The sequence below is a fragment of the Phocoena phocoena genome, chromosome 2 (genome assembly GCF_963924675.1).
Source record: "Phocoena phocoena chromosome 2, mPhoPho1.1, whole genome shotgun sequence".
NCBI lineage: Eukaryota > Metazoa > Chordata > Mammalia > Artiodactyla > Phocoenidae > Phocoena > Phocoena phocoena.
In genome coordinates, this window is record NC_089220.1 from 81,132,692 (window position 1) to 81,143,649 (window position 10,958).

Below are 10,958 nucleotides of genomic sequence, written 5' to 3' on the forward strand. Positions count from 1 at the left end.
TTTTAAACAGTTGTTCAGGAATATATTTGGGCCACAACAAAATACATCATTTGAACAATCAGTAACAGCAACTTTTTCAGTCTGGTTGTTTTTTTGTGATCCAAAACAGATGTGACCAGGTCTACAACAAAGAGTATCACCACACTTTTGTCCCTTATTTGAGTTTCAGTTTTGGTGATAATTCTGAAATTGCCCTTGAAGGAGGCTTAAAGCAATTTTGTTGTTGTTTACAGTGAATGTAACTCTAGCAGATGCTGGGTACCTTTCCTTCCTCTTAGGAGAAACCAAACCTGCTGACACCTGGACCTCAGACTTCTAGCCTCCACAGTTGTGAGAGAATAAATTTTTGTTTTTTTAAGTTACCTAGTTTGTGGCACTTTGTTATGACAGCCCTAGGAAATTAAAAGCGCTCCCCAATGGACTCTCTTTCTTGTTTTCTCAGAGGACATGTGGGAAGAACAAGTACAAGACTATGCATTTAGAGACCTGTGTTACTAAGCTGGTTGCAGGAACTTGGATATATCATTTAATTGTTCCAGGTTTCAGTTCCTTCATCTGAAAGATGAGGGTACCATCCAACTCAAAATCTCTAAAGTATAAAAACCAACACAGGATTTTTCAAGAGAGGATATTTTTATATTCAATTGTGCTTCATCTGCTCTACAAAAATACAGACTTAAAAAACAGTTAGTTAATGGATGACTATACACATGGAAAAGGGGTTCTTAATATTAAAGCTACATTGAATGCAACTTTTCTTTAATGGCAGGTTTCCTATCTCCTTCAAAGCACAACTCTATTTACTAAAATTTGAGTTACACAAATCTTATTCTAAGTATCTCTTATAGTGAGTGATATATGATTACAGCAGTAAAATTCATTCCCATTACTTTTATAGGCAGTACTTGTGCTGCAGGATTAGCCATAATGTATCTATTCCCGAAGAATTTTCTATTACAATTTTTTGGGGGCCATCGTATCCCAGATGAGTGATGCTTAGGTGCTTTTTGCAAAAGAAAAAAAAAAAACAAAACTGTGAGGTGAGAAATGGTTTCCCTGAAAAAGTTTCTCGATATCCAATCATCTTATCACATGTGCCAATTTAACTCTTGTTTGTGTCTAAGAATAACTGCAACCTATGCCTGGGACATGGAGTCAGTACTGACACAGATATCCTGAACCATTTTCAAGATGGTTTGGTGTAAGCCATAACCTTTAGCTGCTCTAGAGGTTAAATGATTAAGATAGGAATATCTAAATATGATGGGTTTGAAACTGAAATGACCAGAATGAAGAAATCTTTCATCTCCAATCTCAGCATCATTTGCTGAATAGTCATATATAGTATATGCAGTGGGGAGAGTCATTATTTTCTTTACAAGCTCAAAAACCAGCCCACGTTACCAGGAAGTAGAGACCATGATGAGTGTGTGGAACTTTCCTTTTTTTCTGGGAACTCAAGTCTCTCCTTCAAGAAATAATAACAGAGCTATAGTTATATATATATAATTATCTGATTAAAGTGGGACTTGCGGTCACAACTGAAAGTTAATTAAAATGTCTTCAGGAGGAAAAAAAAAACAAACTTTAGGTGACTACATCCATGAAATGGTTGCTAAATGAAAGGCAAATGAAGTCTTGCCTGCTTTCAGCCTGAAAGTGGCTTGTCTGGCTAAGGGCTACATATATTTAGTTCAGGTAACTATTCCAGCTCAGCTCAACTGATATACAGTTGTTGTTTCAGTGTTTGGCCAAATAGCTTTTTATGTTGCAATCAAGTAATAGATACAAGATTGACATGTAACAAAGAAAAAGAGCTTTCAGTCAACATGGACTAAAATCCATTATTGTGGTGTTTACACTGTGCCAGGGATCTGTAAACACACCTTCATTGATCTTGCAGAAAGATAGAAATATCTCTCCTTGTATGGCTCAATCAAGATCCTTTTCAGAAAAGTAAAGTGCAAACAATATTGAAGAAGCAGAAAGAGACTGACATTACAGTCAAACAGTAAATAGTGGTTGAGCTCAGGAAACCTATCTATAATATTTCAAATTCCTGTCAGCACAGATGAAATGTATAACCTCTCTATTACAACCTCAGAAAGATCAGAAAATGGGAACCGTGCATTCCTCTTATTCTCATCCCCCTTTTGCCAACTGACCAAATCAATAAGGAAAAAAAATCTCATTTACAGTTTTGCATTTTCAAAGGTATCTAAGTGGATAAGCCTTTGAAAAAGATCTCATCTGTGAAGGTCAATAATTCACTCCTTCCCCTCTCCTATAATTGGGATCTGCTGCCATTTATATGAAAAAATTTTGTTGACTATAAAATGGAAAAAAATAACATGGTGGAAGTAGAACTGGATCTTCCTGTCAATTTGAAGTTTTATTAGAATTGCCCACTGCATCAATTCTAAACTTCCACTTTCATTTATGTTTAAATACTTGCAATTAGAAGCTATTTGGGCACTGTAGACACCAATAAATAGTTTGTATGGATTTCTAAAAAGGTTGGCAGGATGGTCAGGAGCTCAGCATAGTTTATAAACAGACTCATCTGTTATGTAAACCTTCATCCATAATCGTTATTTATCCATTATAGCTAATCAGCATTCTAAGAAAGGAAAAGTGAAAAGAATTGGTAATGTCTTAAAAATGATGGCTCTTATACCTGCAGATTCCTTAAATTTAGCCATCAACCAACTAGGCACTAAATCATTTGTTCCTCTTTTTTTTAAATGCCTAAGAGAAATCAATACTGTACATTTAAAAACAATGTTCTCATTTAGATACAGAATAAGCAAATAAGAAACAAATTGGATTACCCTTTTACACCACTTATTATCTTGCCTTTTCCTCCTTTCCTTCCCAAACATAAAATTCCAAAGAAAACAAAGACTATTTAACTCAGGATGAGGTAGAGGTTATGCCTAAGTGTACTGGAATAGACGTGACATGATACTTTCAATACCTGAGATTCCTGTGTAGAGAGCGTTAATGAGGTGTTAACACAGCTCATGGCATGGTCCTTTGATGTAGGTTTATAATCAGAGTCCCAAGCAAATACTCAGCATCAGGCAATGCACGATTCTATCTTCAAGACCCCAGGAAGAAGTTTATTAGAACAAAACCAAACCCAGTCATTAGTAAACTGAATCCTCACCCCAGTGTTCCATGCTTTACCTCACATTTCAGAGAAGACTTGGGAACTTGGTGTTACTTTATAAACAGATACTTACTGATCTAGTATGTGTTAAGCACTGTGCTATCTATGGTTAGCTTGCGCTGGAAAACACCAGTTAGAACATTTGCACAAATTTAAGTCCCTCTCTGGAATATGGGATGAATAATTTCTTTTTCAAGACCCAGGACCAAAGAAAAGGAATATGCACACTCCAGAAATGACATATACTCAGCTGAAAAATGTGGTAAAATTGTACAATTGAATATTGTATTTATTATACATTTTCTTCTTACTCTCTGATTCCATTCTCTGTTAGATGAATATATCCCCCGCCTTTACTGTCTCCAGCCCTTCTGGACCAACTTTCAAAATCCAACTATCCTCCAAGTCCCAGGGAAAAGCCTGTTCGCTCCAAGGTTTCTTTCCATAATTCTTCAGCCAGAAATGCTCTTTTCTTCCTCTGATGTCCCATCAAGAGTTGTTCCTGCCTCCCACGATGTTTGTACCATACCTGTCATTGAACAAGCTTATTTGGGCTCACAGTTCACCTTCCCTACATGCCAGAAGCTGTGTTTTATTTCTTTTTATTCCTACCCACAAGCACTTAAAAAGCTACCTTAAGCATAGTAGTTGTAAAATAAATACCTACTGAACTGAATCATACATGTGCAAACTGAATGCTAAACCAAAAAGTAAAGGGACTCCTTAATTTTAAGTAAAGCTCCAAAGCACTAGCTCAAAAAGAGGAGGGATTTCTCGGAAGGATTGTATCAATAGTTTTGTAAATAGCAAATAATTAGCAAAATCACCCCAATTTGTTCTCAGGTTTTCTAACCAGAATCTAATTCTGAATAGTCAAATTTTTAAGGAAGCTGAATTGAACTCTGAGATTTAAAATTCTCTAATGTCAACCATTTGTGATGGTTCTTATCATGGGTTTTAAATAACACTTTACTGAAATATTTATTGCTTATATGTATATATGTGTCATGGTTGAGAATCCAGCTCCATCCAAATTGGCCCTGGAGAATGGGATGAATTTAACTTGAAAGTAAGGCCTAAAATGTACCAATTTCAGAGAGGGTAGGAATTCAATAGCCAGAAACTATGCAGAGCCTCAAACATAAATCCTATTTCATCACTTTTCTTCTACATGCAGCCTAAATAAATCTCTCAGCCAACTACTGTCTCATTTTTCTCTTCCACGCCAACTTGTGTGCCTTGAACAGCATCCAAGTCCTGGAACATCCAGCCATTTGCCTTCCCTCAATTTAAAACTATTTTAAAGACCATCTTTAAGAAGCTTATTTCAATGAACTAGGTGGCCAACCACTAAAGATGATTTATGGCACCTATTTCCTGGACTAGTAATACTTAAGATCTAAGAATTAAAGAGGATATAAAGAGATGATGGGTTGGCTAACTCTTTCAAGCACATAGGAAAGCAGTGCAGTGGCAAGCACTGCTCTGTCATTCACAAGATAGGGGCACTTTGGCGTCATGCTGATGGTCCAATTAGAGGCTTGGGTTCTCAGAGTAATACTAAACTAAACCAGTGTAAATTCAAAGAATAACTGGGCTTAAAGTTACTGTTTTTGTTTTATTTGGTTTCATTCTTTCTGTTCTTTTTCTTCCCAAACCTCCATGCCTTAAGATACTCAGGAAACAGTAGCCCCGAATAATACAAAACCTTGGCATTCATGTATTTAGCATTCAAGATTTCGACTACTTATGAGCAACCCCAAAGACTCATGACACGTGGTAATATGTAATTTTGCTACAGACTGAGGTGTGGGAATGAATCCCTTGGCTACTGAGTGAGTCTAGCTGACTTCCTGGCAGCTTCATTCATCTTCATGTAGCTGGATGTCTGCTCCTATTATTTTGTAAAAGTTTATGGGGCATATTTTAGTCTACATTTTTGGTGTGATTTGAGGAAGATCATTCTATCATATTAGGTGGTCATTTCTTATTTGTATGTTTAACAAATGATCTGCTAAATTTATAAGCTGACTGGAAATATTTGGTGACCCTAAGTGCCAGGATGACATGTGCCCTACACTGCCTTATACTCTTAAAATAGAATGCCATGAGCAACATCTTTTCTCTTATTTACTACAGTGTCTGCAAACATCTTCTTAGGAAAACAGCCCAGCCATAAACACATTCCAGACAGTTGAAGCCTGACCTCCTCTCTCAATTCCTTCTAGTATCTTTTCTCTAGAGTCAGGAGCTGCTTCCAGTATTTCTTATATTAACTCAATGATCTATCCCTTAAAAGCTTCCATGATGAGAGTGGTGAACTTCAACTTCTCAACACAATGGAGTAACGAAGAGTCACAGGGACTAGATTTATCCTCCCTTTTGAAACAACAGCAAAAAAGAAACAAAATGTATTAAACAGTGGTTTTCAGACATCAGGCATCACAGGACAAAAGAAGGCAAATAAATAAGATGAGCCCTAAGACTGCCCCAGTTTATCACTTGGATGGATTTTCCAGCCCACTGCAGTGGGCAGGAAACCAGAACCACATAAAACCTAGCCTCATATTCATAAGTTGATGAGACAGAGCTGGGAGGGAACAGAGTCCAAAGCAACTACACAGAGTACACAGGGCAGAGTACCAGGAAAAATATATCTGCATAGAGAGCATTCCAAGTCTTCAGAGGGTCTCAAGTACTGATCAGTGCATGAAATGAAGGAACTAACTACCTAAGGCTGGAAAATGAAGGAAATGACTACCTAAGGCTGCAAAAAGATCTACCCAAAAAGGAACTGAGAGAACAATTCTGAGAGCTCATACAGGGCCGGGAACAGTTCACTTTACCACAAGGCAGAGTAGCAAAAACCTTGTCAATCACAAAGTATCGAGTAGGATACTCAGAAGTGTATTGGCTCATGGTCAGACAAAATTAACACTGGGTTAAAGGCAGCTCTGGTTGGGCCTTAAAAAGCTTCAAAGGAAGCTTCAAAAAATCTTTTTTGAGTAATTTAACTGCATCCCATAACAAAGTATATGACTATTTACAGAACTACAAAAACATCCAACACCCAACAGTATAAAACTTAAAATGTTTGGCCTTCAATCAAAGTTCACAAGGTATGCAAAGAACTAAGAAAATATAACCTTTAATAATCTAATCAAAACCTACCCAGAGAGCCTCATCCACCAGAGAGCAGAGAGCAGAAGCAAGAAGAACTACAATCCTGCAGCCTGTGGAACAAAAACCACATTCACAGAAAAATAGACAAAATGAAAAGGCAGAGCGCTATGTACCAGATGAAGGAACAAGATACAAACCCAGAAAAACAACTAAATAAAGTGGAGATAGGCAACCTTCCAGAAAAAGAATTCAGAAAAATGATAGTGAAGACGATCCAGGACCTCGGAAACAGAATGGAGGCAAAGATCGAGAAGATGCAAGAAATGTTTAACAAAGACCTAGAAGAATTAAAGAACAAACAGAGATGAACAATACAATAACTGAAATGAAAACTACACTAGAAGGAATCAATAGCAGAGTAACTGAGGCAGAAAAACAGATAAGTGACCTGGAAGACAGAATGGTGGAATTCACTGCTGTGGAACAGACTAAAGAAAAAAGAATGAAAAGAAATGAAGACAGCCTAAGATACCTCTGGGACAACATTAAACACAACAACATTCGCATTATAGGGGTCCCAGAAGGAGAAGAGAGAGAGAAAGGACCCGAGAAAATATTTGAAGAGATTATAGTTGAAAACTTCCCTAACGTGGGAAAGGAAATAGCCACCCAAGTCCAGGAAGCACAGTGAGTCCCATACAGAATAAACCCAAGGAGAAACACGCCGAGACAAATAGTAATCAAATTGGCAAAAATTAAAAACAAAGAAAAATTATTGAAAGCAGCAAGGGAAAAATGAAAAATAACATACAAGGGAACTCCCATAATGTTAACAGCTGATTTCGCAGCAGAAACTCTACAAGCCAGAAGGGAGTGGCATGATATACTTAAAGTGATGAAAGGGAAGAACCTACAACCAAGATTACTATACCCAGCAAAAATCTCATTCAGATTCGATGGAGAAATCAAAAAATTTACAGACAAGCAAAACCTAAGAGAATTCAGCACCACCAAACCAGCTCTACAACAAATGCTACAGGAACTTCTCTAAGTGGGAAATACAAGAGAAGAAAAGGACCTACAAAAAACAAACCCAAAACAATTAAGAAAATGGTCATAGGAACATACATATCGATAATTACCTTAAACGTGAATGGATTAAATGCTCCAACCAAAAGACACAGGCTTGCTGAATGGATACAAAAACAAGACACATGTATATGCTGTCTACAAGAGACCCACTTCAAACCTAGGGACACATACAGACAGAAAGTGAGGGGATGAAAAAGATATTCCATGAAAATGGAAATCAAAAGAAAGCTGGAGTAGCAATACTCATATCAGATAAAATAGACTTTAAAATAAAGAATGTTACAAGAGACAAGGAAGGACACTACATAATGATCAAGGGATCAATTCAAGAAGAAGATATAACTATTATAAATATATATGCACCTAACATAGGAGCACCTCAATACATAAGGCAACTGCTAACAGCTCTAAAAGAGGAAATCGACAGTAACACAATAATAGTGGGGGACTTTAACACCTCACTTACACCAATGGACAGGTCATCCAAAATGAAAATAAATAAGGAAACAGAAGCTTTAAAGGATACAATAGACCACATAGATTTAATTGATATTTATAGGACATTCCATCCAAAAAAAGCAGATTACACTTTCTTCTCAAGTGTGCACGGAACAGGATGAATCACATCTTGGGTCACAAATCAAGCCTCAGTAAATTTACAAAAACTGAAATCATATCAAGCATCTTTTCTGACCACAACGCTATGAGATTAGAAATCAATTACAGGGAAAATAACATAAAAAACACAAACACATGGAGGCTAAACAATACCTTACTAAATAACCAAGAGATCACTGAAGAAATCAAAGAGAAAGTCAAAAAATACCTAGAGACAAATGACAATGAAAAAACGACAATGCAAAACCTATGGGATGCAGCAAAAGCAGTTCTAAGAGGGAAGTTTGTAGCTATATAAGCCTACCTTAAGAAACAAGAAAAATCTCAAGTAAACAATCTAACCTTACACCTAAAGGAACTAGAGAAAGAAGAACAAACAAAACCCAAAGTTAGCAGAGGGAAAGAAATCATAAAGATCAGAACAGAAATAAATAAAATAGAAACAAAGAAAACAATAGCAAAGATCAATAAAACTAAAACCTGGTTCTTTGGGAAGATAAACAAAATTGATAAACCATTAGCTAGACTCATCAAGAAAAAGAGGGAGAGGACTCAAATCAATAAAATTAGAAATGATAAAAGAGAAGTTACAACAGACACAGCAGAGATACAAAGCATCCTAAGAGACTACTATAAGCAACTCTATGCCAATAAAATGGACAACCTGGAAGAAATGGACAAATTCTTAGAAAGGTATAACCTTCCAAGACTGAACCACGAAGAAACAGAAAATATGAACAGACCAATCACAAGTAATGAAATTGAAACTGTGATTAAAAATCTTCCAACAAACAAAAGTCCAGGACCAGATGGCTTCACAGGTGAATTCTATCAAACATTTAGAGAACAGCTAACACCCATCCATCTCAAACTCTTCCAAAAAATTGCAGAGGAAGGAATACTTCCAAACTCATTCTATGAGGTCACCATCACCCTGATACCAAAACTAGACAAAGATAGTAAAAAAGAAGAAAATTACAGACCAGTATCACTGATGAATATACATGCAAAAATCCTCAACAAAATACTAGCAAACAGAATCCAACAACACATTAAAAGGATAATACACCATGATCAAGTGGGATTTATCCCAGGGATGCAAGGATTCTTCAATATACGCAAATCAATCAATGTGATACACCATATTAACAAATTGAAGAATAAAAACCATATGATCATCTTAATAGATGCACAAAAAGCTTTTGACCAAAATCAACACCTATTTATGATAAAAACTCTCCAGAAAGTGGGCATAGAGGGTACCTACCTCAATATAATAAAGGCCATATATGACAAACCACAGCAAACCTCATTCTCAATGGTGAAAAATTGAAAGCATTTCTTCTAAGATCAGGAACAAGACAAGGATGTCCACTCTGACCACTATTATTCAACATAGTTTTGGAAGTCCTAGTCACGGCAATCAGAGAAGAAAAAGAAATAAAAGGAATACAAATTGGAAAAGAAGAAGTAAAACTGTCACTGTTTGCAGATGACATGATACTATACATATAGAATCCTAAAAATGCCACCAGAAAACTACTAGAGTTAATCAATGAATTTGGTAAAGTTACAGGATACAAAATTAATGCATAGAAATCTCTTGCATTCCTATACACTAATGATGAAAAATCTGAAAGAGAAATCAAGAAAACACTCCCATTTACCACTGCAACAAAAAGAATAAAATACCTAGGAATAAACCTACCTAGGGAGACAAGACCTGTAGGCAGAAAACTATAAGACACTGATGAAAGAAATTAAAGATGTTATCAACAGATGGAGAGATATACCATGTTCTTGGATTGGAAGAATCAATATTTTGAAAATGTCTATACTACCCAAAGCAATCTACAGATTCAATATGCAATCTCTATCAAATTACCAATAGCATTTTTTATGGATCTAGAACAAATAACCTTAAAATTTGAATGGAGACAAAAAAGACCCCGAATAGCCAAAGCAGTCTTGAGGGAAAAAAACGGAACTGGAGGAATCAGACTCTCTGACTTCAGACAACAGTACAAAGCTACAGTAATCAAGCCAATATGGTACTGGCACAAAAACAGAAACATAGATCAATGGAACAAGATAGAAAGCCCAGAGATAAATCCACACACATATGGTCAACTAATCTATGACAAAGGAGGCAAAGTTATACAATGGAGAAAAGACAGTCTCTTCAATAAGTGGTGCTGGGAAAACTGGACAGCTACATGTAAAAGAATGAAATTAGAACACTCCCTAACACCATACACAAAAATAAACTCAAAATGGATTCGAGACCTAAATGTAAGACCAGACACTATAAACCTCTTAGAGGGAAACATAGGAAGAACACTCTTTGACAAAAATCACAGCAAGATCTTTTTTGATCCACCTCCTAGAATAATGGAAACAAAAATAAACAAATGGGACCTAATGAAACTTAAAAGCTTTTGCACAGCAAAGGAAATCATAAACAAGACGAAAAGACAACCCTCAGAATGGGAGAAAATATTTGCAAACGAATCAATGGACAAAGGATTAATCTCCAAAAAATATAAACAGCTCTTGCAGCTCAATATTAAAGAAACAAACAACCCAATCCAAAAATGGGCAGAGGACCTAAATAGACATTTCTCCAAAGAAGTTATACAGATTGCCAACAAACAAACGAAAGGATGCTCAACATCACTAATCATTAGAGAAATGCAAATCAAAACTACAATGAGGTATCACCTCACACCAGTTAGAATGGGCATCATCAGAAAATCTACAAACAACAAACGCTGGAGAGGGTGTGGAGAAAAGGGAACCCTCTCACACTGTTGGTGGGAATGTAAACTGATACAGCCACTATGGAGAACAGTATGGAGGTTCCTTAAAAAATAAAAATAGAATTACCATATGATCCAACAATCCCACTACTGGCCATATACCCAGAGAAAACCGTAATTCAAAAAGACACATG